The sequence below is a fragment of the Nicotiana attenuata genome, unplaced genomic scaffold, assembly GCF_001879085.1.
Source record: "Nicotiana attenuata strain UT unplaced genomic scaffold, NIATTr2, whole genome shotgun sequence".
Classification (NCBI taxonomy): Eukaryota; Viridiplantae; Streptophyta; class Magnoliopsida; order Solanales; family Solanaceae; genus Nicotiana; species Nicotiana attenuata.
In genome coordinates, this window is record NW_017671157.1 from 299,084 (window position 1) to 311,972 (window position 12,889).

A 12,889-nucleotide genomic window follows, 5' to 3' on the forward strand; every position below is an offset into this window, starting at 1 on the left:
TTTTCTTCATCTCCCTCTATCCTAAACCCTAGCCGCCCCTAAAATCCCCAATTCCACCACCGGTGGCTGCCACTCTAAATAAGCTCCAAACCTTCACCCAATGATCCCCATCTCATCCTCATCCAATATCACCGCCTTGTTTCTTCAAAGACCATGTAGATTTCCACCAATTACAAATCTAAAAAACCCAGAAACCCTAGCTTCTTTCCCTTTTTTGATTATTCAGATTTCAAGGTTCGATTCAAGCTGAAAATCACATTAATCGATTGTTCTTAATGTTAATTTCAGTTCGTATCGAAGATATCGGAATCCAGCTGAGCTTCGTGGATTTGCTTCAAATTGAACTATTTTCTTTTCATTAGGTACATACTCACTTTTTTTTTCTTTCTCTTTGTGTTTTTCATTTGTTTTTTTTTTAAAAAAAAAATAAAGAAAGAAAAAGAGCAGAGGAACCGTAGGTCTAGGTGTTTAATTGAAATTGTTTGCTGAGTATTTAAATTAGCTTAATTAGGTTGGCTTCGCTCATTAATTAGTTAACTAACAGTAGATTAACATTTAGCTTAATATATTTGTTTTAAGTATTCACATGTTGAATTTATTTTAGTGGGTTGTGTGATTTAGCAATTTAATTGCATGATAATTAGTCTTAATTGTTGAGTTAATTAGATTAATTTTGCTTCATTGTTTCTTGGGATTGATACGTGTGATTTTTTTGTTTGTTATGGCTCATTTGTAACTAACAAAAGCTAAAGGGTTTAATTGAAAAGCAAAAATAGGGAATATTATATAGGCATATAGGAAGCTTCTAGATAATGGACAGCTCTCCAAAGTTGTTAAAAAAAAGATGTTGAAAATTGGATTAAAACATCTAAAAAGGAAGCTGTACAAAAATTGGTTAAAAAGATGGTCTTGTTTCCTTTTTTAACGGCTGACAGACTCCCTTTGATATTCCATTCCTTCATTCATTTTTCTCACTGATTTCTCTAAAAAGAAAAACACTCTAAAAATCCAATTGGAATACAAAAAAAAAAAAGTAAAATTCAAAGTTGCATTTTTTCTAAGTTCTCTACTGAATTTGTTTAACTTGGCTGGGATCTCGAGTTGTATTCAAGCTTAGGAAACTGCTCGTTTAACTTAAATTTTGATGTTGTTTATTGCTGGCTGGATTTTCATCTTTCATCTTTGTTTCATCAAAAGTTCATTGGTTCTATCTCTAGGTACGTGAAATTTTCTATGTAATTCTCTTTTGAATATGAGAATGATGAATGAATTGTTGCTTTCATAAGCATGTCTAATTCTCTGTGTTACTAATGTTGTTTATCATATCTGTTTGTTCTGTTTTGTTCATGAATTTGTATACTTCCCTGATTTGAAATTCAGTTTGGTTTGTCCATCTCATCAATCATGCTTAAACGAACACTTGTTGAGATAAAATTTATCGATTTTCAAATTTGATCACCAGTTGGTCAAATTTGATGATTGAGAAGGTCCAGGCAGCGTTGAAGTGCATCAATTGATAGTCTTGCCTTTCTATGAGCAATAAAGGGCAATCTGGGAATTATGACAGAGGCGTTCTCATATTTTTAGCTGTTAAGGTTGTATTTGATAGAGTAGCCACTGTGATGTACTAATTTTCTTCTTTTTTTTTTAATTTATTTATTTCAAATTCCAGTAGAGTCGAAGTTTAGTCTTTTGTCCCTTTTGTTATATGTTCAGCTTTGAGGCAGTAGTACCCCTAGATTGATTTGACTTCTGGAATTTATGAGATTAGGGAACTCTAATATTGCTATCATTGTTTAGTTACTCTTCAATTCTTGATTGTCGTTTGGATTTGCATAGTCATATGTGATTCTGGGCTATTGAGCCGCCTTGACCAAGGCATTAAGCCCAAAAGTGATTTAATTAGATTAGCTAATGTTAGAAGAGTTCACATGGACTCATTATAAGCTATGGGCCAGCTGATAACATTTTGGCCCGCTTCAGGAACCTGAGTGACCCGTGAGTTTGATAAGCATTAATCCGAATCACTTTCCTAATAATTTAATTAGTTTAATTCCCGTGATTGGCTGAGTCATCAAAAACTTAAACTCAGAAGCACTGTAAATTTTCTTTAGTTCATCTGGGAACAAACGTTGGGATTAATGGGAGGGCTTCTTTTGATATTGAGCCAATTAAAGCAAACAGCCCTCTTCCAACGTAAAGTGCCGTAATTGCAAGGCTTTCAAGCCCGTTTCCAAAATTTTTAGGAAAATGAAAAATTCATAGACATATGTAGTTGCTTTAGGCGCGATTAGTAATAAATCATCGTGACTATGGGTACGGTTCCCGTGTCATAGTCATGATAGATAATCCTCAATTTGAGTGTGCTTTTGACGTGACTCAACCACAACTTCAAATAACAATAAAATAAACACGTTGTAAATTACGGGTGCATTTCACGTGATGTGGTTTGCAGTATGTACTAAAACGGAAAGTGTACGACATCGTAGCTTGTTTAAATATATTCCATAAATACTAAAAGCGGTTAGAAAGTAAAAATGCACATAAGTCTTAAAATATGTAATAATTAAGATAATTAGGCTGATTATTAATAGTTGAGCAACCGTGTTAAAACCACGGAACTTGGAAGTGTCTCACACCTTCTTCCGGGTTAACAGAATTTTTTACCCGGTCTTCTTTGTTCGCGAACCATAAATAGAGTCAAATTTCCTCGATTTGGGATTTTAAAATGAACCAGTGACTTGGGACACCATAATAAGTATCCCAAGTGGCGACTTTGAATTAAATAGATAATCCCATTTCGAATAATGTCACTTTAATTGAAAAAACTCCTTACTCCCTCGTAAAAAGGAGGTATGACAGCTCTGGCGACTCTACTGTGGACCGAACCCAGAATCTCTGGTTCAGGATTTAGAATTCGAGCTTAGAATAACTGTTATACTTGGCTTTTGTTCATTATCTGATTTCTTACGTGTTTGATTCTAATGTGCTAAATGTCGCTTTTTACCGCTTTGATATTGTTTGAACTGTATATAAAACTATTACGAAACCTTTCTTCTCTTTGAGTCTTCTAAATCTTCTGGGAAGTGCACACTGGCGTGACTTCTTTTCTGTCACGACCCAATTCTATAGTAGGTCGTGATGGCGCCCAATGCTGCCGCTAGGCAAGCCAACTGTGAACTAGCCACGTGATTTCCTATTTTTAAATAATTCTTTCAAGTGATTAAACTTCCCTTAATTTTTAAAGATTTGTGAAATAATAGATTTGAAATAAATAACACGAAAGAAACTGAGTGAAATCATAATCGTGAAATAAAACCAAAATCACGAGTCTACTAGTGTGTGTGATAAGACCTGGTGTCACAAGAGTATGCTCTACTAGTAGAATATACAAAAGATCTCTACTCTACTGTCTAAAATAAAATAGACAGAACAATAATAACAGAAAGACTTCGGCTGCTACAGACGGCTCGGAAGGGCAGCTCACCGTGTAGTCTAGTACTAGGAGTCAAGCGTACGCGCCGGGCTGATAACCAGATGTACTTGCCTCAGATCCTGCACATTTAAGTGCAGAAGTGTAGCGTGAGTACATAAACAACATGTACCCAGTAAGTATCCAGTCTAACCTCGAAGAAGTAGTGACGAGGGGTCGACTTTGAAACTTACTATGGGCTAACAATGATATATCAAAATTATATACTAAGCATGGATTACATGAATAATACCGAAAACTCAATAACAGGAAATAGTGAATACTCCTTTCACAAATATTAAGTCCAAAATTTAATTTCATCATTTAACAGTTTGTATCTCAAGGCATTTACGCAATATCAATTATGAATAGTTCCAATGATTTATCATGCGCAAAATATGCCGAGGTCGTACGGCCCGATCCAACATAATATTTAAATTGTGCATGCCGAGGGTCAAACGACACGAACCATAGATGCATCTATCTGCTACCGAGGCGTTCGGCCCGCTCCATAAATAGAAAATACCTCAAAGAAACACAAATTTTCAATAACAGTCAAGTGTCTCATTTACAACTTCAAGTATGTGAAATTTAACCTTTTACAATTCTTTTATAAACTTTCAATAAACATTGTAGGTATAGCATGATACGGGTTCTAGACTACCGGACAATAGCATAATTAGTAGCTACGTACGGACTCTCGTCACCTCGTACATACGTAGCACCCACAAATAGGTACACATATTTATTTAATTCACCAATGGGGTTAATTCCCTCTTATAAGGTTAGAAAAGAGACTTACCTAGTCTCAAAGCCTGCTTTCGGGTCCAAGGTTGTGCTCAAACCCCCAAATTTGGTGCCAAACGGCTCGAAACTAAACAAATATGATATAAAGTAATCAATACATACTCAAAAGTTCATATTCTAACTATCAAGTGATTTCCCAAGCCTATTTGAAGAATCTCTAACGAGCCCGGATTCCAGAAATTTTTGAAGAAAGTTATTACCCATAACCCCATGAAGTCAAATATATAATTTTCACTAAATTCCATAACCAATTTCGAGGTTAAATCATTTTTATCAAAAACCTAGGTTTTCACCTAAACCCGTAATTTTCACTAATTTACATGTTATAATCTACCCTTAAACTATGTTGTCCCCTCCGAAGATCCCCAAAGGAGAAAGAGCGTCACCCTCTCGGTCTCTACTGGGTGCCATCTCTTATCCTGGCCGGTGGAGCTTGCTAACTATCTGAAGCCTTTGGCTTAAGAAAAAGATAGAGAGAAGATGCAACCTCTCTCGGGAGAGTTTTTGTTGAACAATGCCATGCACAACGCAACAACGGTATATTCTTTGTTTCCTCCGTTATTTCTTCTATCTCTGACATAGTAGGATTTTGAATTCGCATTTTCATTTTGCAGGCCAACTTTCTTGCTTCCGAGGGCCTCCAAAGGCTGATTCGTGACAAGGAGGAACTTACCTCCGAGCGGGATCAACTTTTGGTCAAGCAAAATCAAACTGTTGCTCGCCTACTGGAAGCACGAGCTATTGAGGCTGTTGTGTTGGAGGCTCGGTTGCAGCAAATCGAGCAAGAAGTAGTGACCCTTAGAAAAGAGGTCGCCCCGTTGAGGGCTCAATTTGAAGAATCTAGGGCCAAATGGGTTGAAGTCCATAATGTTGTTCTTGCTGCATCCGATCACGAGGCTGCCTCCGCTGAAAGATTAAATAATTTGGAGGTGGCCTCAAACTCCAAGGTTGAAGAAGTTACTGGTACCGAGGCGAAGTATGCCCAATTTGAGGAGAAGTATAAGAAGACCAGTGAGCACAATAGAATTTTTAGCTCTATTATCCATGACCTTGATTTTAGCCTCCGGATTGTTAGATCTGCGTGGAATAACCTTTTCGCTGAGGTTGATCGACTTAAAGAGGAACTTCAGCGCTGAGCGACTTCCCTCGTTGTTGAAAAAACATATGCTATGTACAGCATGAGGAGCAATACCTTGGAAGAGGCCAAAGCGGGTGTCATTGATTTTGATGCCAAAATCGCTAAGGCTCGTGAGCTAGAGTTAACTGCAAAAAGGGGTCTTCTGGCCCGACCTTGTCACGACCCAAATCTACCATGTCGTGATGGCGCCTAACGTGGAACTAGGCAAACCGACTCTTTTATCGAAACAACCCGATATTTCAAAATAAAGATTTCTTCAAGCTATTTAACTAATAAAACTTCATAAGATAAATCTAAATAACATAGTGCGGAAAGAAAAGCCCGATATCGGGGTGTCACTAGTCATGAGCATCTACAAAAAAAAAATGTCCGAAAATGCTAAGAGTAATACAGTCTAGAAACCAACTAATAATATCTAAAGGAAGATAGGAGGGAGAAGAGCAAGGCTGCGATTGCCATGCAGCTACTTTGCCAACTCCAACAAATCCGCGATGGATAGCAACCCCTGGATCTGCACACAAGGTGCAGGGAGTAATGTGAGTACGCCAACTCATTAAGTAATAAAAGTAAATAAAGACTGAGCAATAGGAAACACATAAAGTCCACATCATGAAATCTCAGTAAGGACAACATGCTTTCAAATCAGTATATGAGTCAAATCATCTCGTTTAAAAAAAATCCAGTTTTTGGTAAAAATCCTTTGAAGATATTTTTCAATAGTTTCAAGAGGGGCTCCAGGCAAAAAGAGAGTAAAAGTAATGAAAAATATAAACAACCCCTCAGGAAAACATCGGTCGTAAACAGCCCCTCGGGCAACATGAAACATAAACAGCCCCTCGGGCGAACCTCACAGTCACTCGTATACAGCCCCTCGGGAATATCTCATATCACTCAATCAGGGTACCCGCGCTCACTGGGGGTGTGCAGACTCCGGAGGGACTCCTACAGCCCAAGCGCAATAACAAGCCACCTCGTGGCATAAATCAAACAGGCCCTCGGCCTCTCATAATCATAAATCAGTAACAACATGCTGCGGCGCGTAGCCCGACCCCATAATATCCTCACAAAAATAGGCCATCGGCCTCACTCAGTCATAAATCTCTCAAGCCACTTGGGCTATCAGTAAAAAAAACAAGGTGCTCAGCCCAAAATATCATTTTATGCATCAAAACGGAGTAATAAAGATTGAGTTATGAAATCAGTAAACATAGCATGACTGAGTATAGATCTTAAATCAAAACAGTGGGATGATAATAAGAAAAGGCCCCTAAAGGGTCCAAACAGCTTTGGCACAAGGCCCAAATATGGCATTCAACCCAATTTATAGTAGTTCTTTCTAAAACACAAAAGAATCATATAGTTTTCAGTCAAATATGCAACTTTATAGTTGCTACGGGACGGACCAAGTCACAATCCCCAACGGTGCACGCCCGCACACTCGTCACCTAGCATGTGCGTCACCTCAAAGAAATAAAACGATGCGAAATCCGGGTTTTCGTACCCTCAGGACTAGATTTACAATCATTACTTACCTCAAACCGGTCAAATCCCTACTCCGTGACGCCCTTGCCTCTGGAATCGGCCTCCAAACGTCCCGAATCTAACCAAAATCAATACAATGCAATCAATATAGGCCAAGTAACCAATTCCATACAAAAAGCTAACAATTTAGATCAAAATTCCGAAATTCACCCAAACCCGGCCCCCGGGCCCATGTTTCGAAATCAGACAGAAATCACAAAACTAGAAACCCCTTTCACTCACGAGTCTCTCCATACCAAATTCATCAAAATCAGACAACAAATGGTCCCTCAAATCCCCAAATCAAACTCTCCAATTTCCAAGCCCTAACCCCTCAATTCCATCCCTAATTTCTACTAATTACATGCTTAAACACCTGAGAATTACCATAATCACGAGTATTGAACTCAAGTAACTTACCTGAATGTAAACCCCCTTGATTCCCTCTTCAAAACCCTCCAAAAAGCTCCAAGTCCGAACAAGAATGGTGGAAAATAACTCAAATTTCGCGAAGGGTTCAATTTATACCTTCTGCCCAGGCATTTATGCACCTCCGACCCTTTCCCCGCATCTGCGGGTCCGCTTCTGCGGTCCAAACAACCGCATCTGCAATTTCCACTTAAAGTTCCAAAACCACATCTGCGCCCCAGGTACCGCACCTGCGGCCCCGCAGATGCGTCAAACTCATTGCATCTGCGACTCTTCTCTTAGCCCTCCATTTTCGCATCTGCAATTCTCTACCGCATCTGCGACTTCGCACCTGCGGTCCCCAATCCGTAGGTGCGGAAACATCAGAAGCAACAACTTCTGCTGCACAAATTCCATTTCCAATTCCTCCGTTAACCATTCGAATTTATCCCGAGGCCCTCGAGACCTCAACCAAAAATACCAACAAGTCATATATAACCATACAAACTTAGTCGAACCTTCGGAATACTCAAAACAACATCAAAACATCGAATTACCCTCGGATTCAAGCGTAAGAACTTCTAAACTTCCGAATTTCGCAAACGATGCCGAAACCTATCAAACCTTGTCCGAATGACCTGAAATTTTGCACACACGTCACAAATGACACTACGGGCCTACTCCAACTTTCGGAATTCCATTCTGACCCTGATCTCAAAATTTCCACTACCGACCGGAAATCGCCAAATTTCTAATTTCGCCAATTCAAGCCTAATTCTACCACGGACCTCCAAAACACATTCCGAACGCGCTCCCAAGTCCAAAATCACCTGACGGAGCTAACCGAACTATCAGAATCCCCATCCTAGACCGTTTACACATAAGTCAACATCTGGTTGACTTTTCCAACTTAAACTTCTAAATAGGAGACTAAGTGTCTCATTTCACACCAAAACTACTCCGGACCCGAACCAACCAATACGATACCATGAAATACAACTGAGGAACACATAAAGAAGCAGAAATGGGGTAAACGGGGCTACAATTCATGAAACGACCGGCCGGATCGTTACAGGCCTGATGCTACCGATTCTTCTGGTTCCGGTTCTGAGTTCTCGGGAACTGAAGAAGAACCGGAAGGTGATGATATTGAAGGCCAAGATATAGAATCGGCATCAGATCTACCCACTTCTCCTGGGGGCATAGATACTTCTCTTCCTCCGAGTTTCGGAGAAGCAGCAACTTAGTGTTTGTTTTCTTTTCTGCACTTTCGTGTTTTTGTACTTGTGCTGTTTAACACATTTATTGTGAATATAATCACTTTTTCCTTCTAATATCATGCAAGTTTTCCTTTCTGTGTACTTTTGTTTAAGTATTTGCGCAAGCTTGCTCTTTGCGTCTTTTTTCGCTTAAGTGTTTGCGCAAGTTTTACTGTTTGTGTATAGTTGTGCAAGGCTTCAGGTGTATTTACCCCCAAAAGCATTTGGATTTCGGGCATAATTCTTTCGAAATCATCCCTTTAACGTGATGGTTTTCATAAGAAAGGGCCCTCTTATATTCACGGTGCTCTTTAAGAGGACGTCTCCTGTTCATTGCGGCACTAGACTTTGAAGTACTTGTTTAACTTTCAAATGATAAAATCAATTCAGCATTCAGACAAGAAACAAGATAAAAATAAAAAGACTTTACTTTATTCCTTCCATTTTCAAAAGTACATAAGTATTCGTTGTGCTAAAAAGAAATTGCCATTTCTTGTGGCTAACTTGTATAACGTGTTTCTACCGGGTTGGCCCCGCAGTCCTCGGTCCCAATGATATAACTATGTTTTCGGTTTTCGTATTCCGATCGACGTGGCAGCCATTGTTGCCGTATCCTCATATCATTCCCCTCAATGTTCGAATGTGAAGAATGTGAATTTGAACACTGGATGTGTTTCTCCTTCGAGGATTCCACTAATGAATTGCTAGATAATTTTCAGTTCGATAGCAAACTTCACCTCCTATTAGGAATTTATGCTATCAAACCAAAGATTATCTAACAATTCCCCAATGGCTTGCATTTGTGAACGGTCGGGTAAGCTCTGTACGATAGCAAAATTTACTTTTGGTAGGAACTTTACTATCGAGCAAAAGACTAACTAACCGCCCTGTAGTGGTTCTTTGCTTGTGTGCCTTGTCATTCAAAGGTCTTATTGCTGCTGCTTAAGCTTCCTTCATAGTATGCCTTCTGTTGCTGCCTCGTTAAAAATCTTGCCATAAAACCCCAATTGGGACAAAAACTAGATGAAGGGAAAAAGAGTGCAGCACATACTTTCAGTACATGCGATGTTTATCAGCAATATTATCTCTTGAGGTGTGCCACGTTCCAGTTACTTTGCAACTTTTCTCCATCTTGATTTTCTAACTCGCATGATCCTTTCTCGGTGACAGCTGAAAACCGGTAGGGGCCTTCCCATATTGGACCTAGCTTCCCCGCATTGAGCTCCCGGGTATTCTGAGTTACTTTCCTTAAAACCAAGTCTCCCACTTTGAAATAACGGAGGTTGAGTCTTCGATTGTAATATCCTTTTATTCTCTGCTTTTGGGCTGCCATCCTTATATGCGCCAAGTCCCTGCATTCATCGAACAGCTCCAAATTGGCTAAAATTACTTCATTGTTTGCTTCTTCGTTTGCCTAGAAATATCTAAGGGTAGGCTCCCCTACTTCCACCGAGATCAGGGCTTCTGCTCCGTACATGAGAGAAAAAGAAGTCTCCTCCGTGCTTAATTTGGTCATTGTTTGGTACGCCCATAATACACCTGCCAGCCCTTCAGGCCATTTACCTTTAGCTGCTTCCAATCTCTTTTTGAGATTTTATATAATAACCTTGTTCGTTGATTCTGCTTAGCCGTTTGCGCTCAGATGATAGGGTGATGGTGTGATCCTCTTATTTCCAAGTTTTCAAGAAACTTTTTGACCTTTGAGCCTATAAATAGCGGCTCGTTATCGCATGCTATCTCGTTTGGTATCCCAAATATGCAAATTATATTCTCCCACAAGAGATCTACCACTTCACGTTCGGCGATCTTCTGATATGGACCTCCTTCAACCCATTTAGAAAAATAGTCAGTTAAAATAAAAAAAATCTTACCTTACCGAGGGCCGGTGGCAGCGGTCCGACGATATCCATCCCCACTTCATGATCGACCATAGTGACAAAAGTGAGTGCAATTGCTCTGCCGGTTGATGTACTAATGGTGCGTAGCGTTGACATTTATCACTTTTTTGAACACTAGCTTTAGGGTACGTGCGTTGCACGTGTATACTGCGTCAATTATGATAGTTAATATAGTATTATAAATATAAAAAAATTATTATATGAGATACAATTAATATTCTTTTTTAAATAATATTTTTGGTGTATGTTCCGTTATGTCTCTTTGACCGCTTTGCCATGAATAAATATTTATTGGGTGCCGCATTGAATTTAATTGGATGGTAATATTTGAATCCAACTAAATTTATTTCTAAAAAGAAATAAATGATAGGCATAAAAAAAATAAGATAGAAAATTAATGCTTATTATTATTATTATTATTTTATTATAAAAATTCAATAATTTTTAATTGATAAAGTTTTTTCTTAGAATTTTCGAAGGATAATGGAGGTTTAGCTTTGTTTAGATGGTAACATTAGTATTTTGATTTAATTAACGTATTACATGTCGGTTGAAGTCTAAANAGTAAATTGTATTTACTTTATGTCCGCTGTATTCCGGACGGATGTTGTATTTTATTTCCTTCTTAGTAAATGCTCATGCACTCGTGATACCGGGTTCTGGGATGGTTTGAAATCTTTTGTATTAATTGCTTATTATTTAATTTGAATTGAAGCATTTATCTTTTTATTTATGAAAAATTGAAGGAAAATCTTAGTTTTCAATATTGTTAAAAATGAGAACTTCATCAAGTAATTTGGTTGGCTTGCCTGACAGTAGTGTCCAACGCCATCGCGACCCTTAGTGGATTTTGGGTCGTGACATGATTGATTCCATATCTGGGTTGGAATCGAAGGGGAAATGGGTGACAACACTAGGGTTTCAGAGACAAAGAGAGGAGAAGGTTCGAGAGAGTATAGAGGCGGCTGGCTGACCAAAATGGTCTCTAGGGTTAAGGGTGGGGATATAAGGAGAAATGGGTGGAGTATTGATCACTTTTGATCAACGGTTGAGATTAGATCGGGTTTTAGACTAGGTTGGGAATTAAGGGTGGTTTGGATTGGGCTTAAAGATTGGGCCAAGTTTCTGGGTAAGTATTTAGGTAATTTTGCTATGGGGCTGGTCCGAAAATGGCTTAAAAATAGGCTATTAGTTAAACACCCAATTTTAATTAATAAATAATATTGGCAGAATAGTCTGGGAGACACTTGTACTTATTCCGGTTTGTCATCCCGGTCCCTACACTTCATAAAGTTTCATTCAGACACTTCAACTTAATCAAAACAAGACTGTTAAACCCTTCTGACCGTTGACCGAGCTTATGTGGCATTAATATGGCTGAAGTGGACAAAATGAGTGATTTACACGCACATTAGGTGCGTGAGCTGATGATTCTTTTTTATTAAAAAAATAAAAATTAATAAATAAATAAATAAAAATAGTAACATTATTTGTAGTTTTCCGTTTGTTCTTTTTCAATTTACTCTTTTTCTTGTTACTTAAATAATAAAATTTTGAAAAATTATTTTGTTATAATTTTATACAAAAAATAAAGACTCCTAAATCTAGAAAGAACTCTAAGTGGACGAAACTTTCCGTTCTCTTTTCTTTCTATACTATTTTTTATGCATATAATGAACAAATAAAAACATGTCATTTTGCGTTGTAACCAATCCTAAAAGTCAAACAATATGTCATGTTTTTGGTTTTGTAATTTGCCTTCTGTTTCTTTCGATTTGGAAACAAACAATAAAATATAAACTATTCTAGATCTACTCATAATAAAATAATTGTATCGATATCTTCCTTTATTTTTCTCGAAATTAATACTTTACAACTAAATATTTACAAAGATTAATATTATAAACCTAACAATTTGTCGGGAACGTCTATCATATTGTTGATTCTAACCCCTAATTTATACTATATTAAAATATTATCGGATATTTACTTCTAACAAAGTTCTTTTTGTTTAATTTACTTAGACTTTGTTGGGGTTTTTATGTATTTAATTAATATATTAAATATTTAAAAGAGGGTGAATGGAAAATGGAGGGAAATAAAATTTTGAGTGAAATTTTAAGTTTCCCCCCTTGGCAAATGGACATTGTCCCATATTGGAAGAGGAAGAGGTTTTTTATGGGTATATAAGCAATTGCTCTTCTTCTAGCTCTTAAAGAGTTGAGAAGACAAGCCTCGCGCCGTCGTCGTCGCTCGCTCGCTCGGCTCGGCTTCGGCTTTATTCGTTAGTAGTAAAATATTAACAGAAATGTTATTAAATCCAATCCGTTTTTCTGTTTTGGTAACAGAAAAGTGACTACCCTCTTCAATTTTCCCTCTTTATTTT

General features: G+C 38.0%; 1 long non-coding RNA gene across 2 annotated transcripts; it reads left to right on the plus strand.

Annotated features, from left to right (window-relative positions):
- Positions 1–6: 6 nt before the first annotated feature.
- On the plus strand, positions 7–1,811 carry LOC109206322. Of its 2 annotated transcripts, none has more exons than XR_002064824.1 (2): positions 7–362; positions 1,381–1,811. It is a non-coding gene; the product is annotated as an uncharacterized LOC109206322 (long non-coding RNA). The 2 variants fall into 2 exon arrangements; XR_002064825.1 differs by having other exon boundaries at positions 1,463–1,811.
- The last annotated feature ends 11,078 nt before the right edge of the window (positions 1,812–12,889 follow it).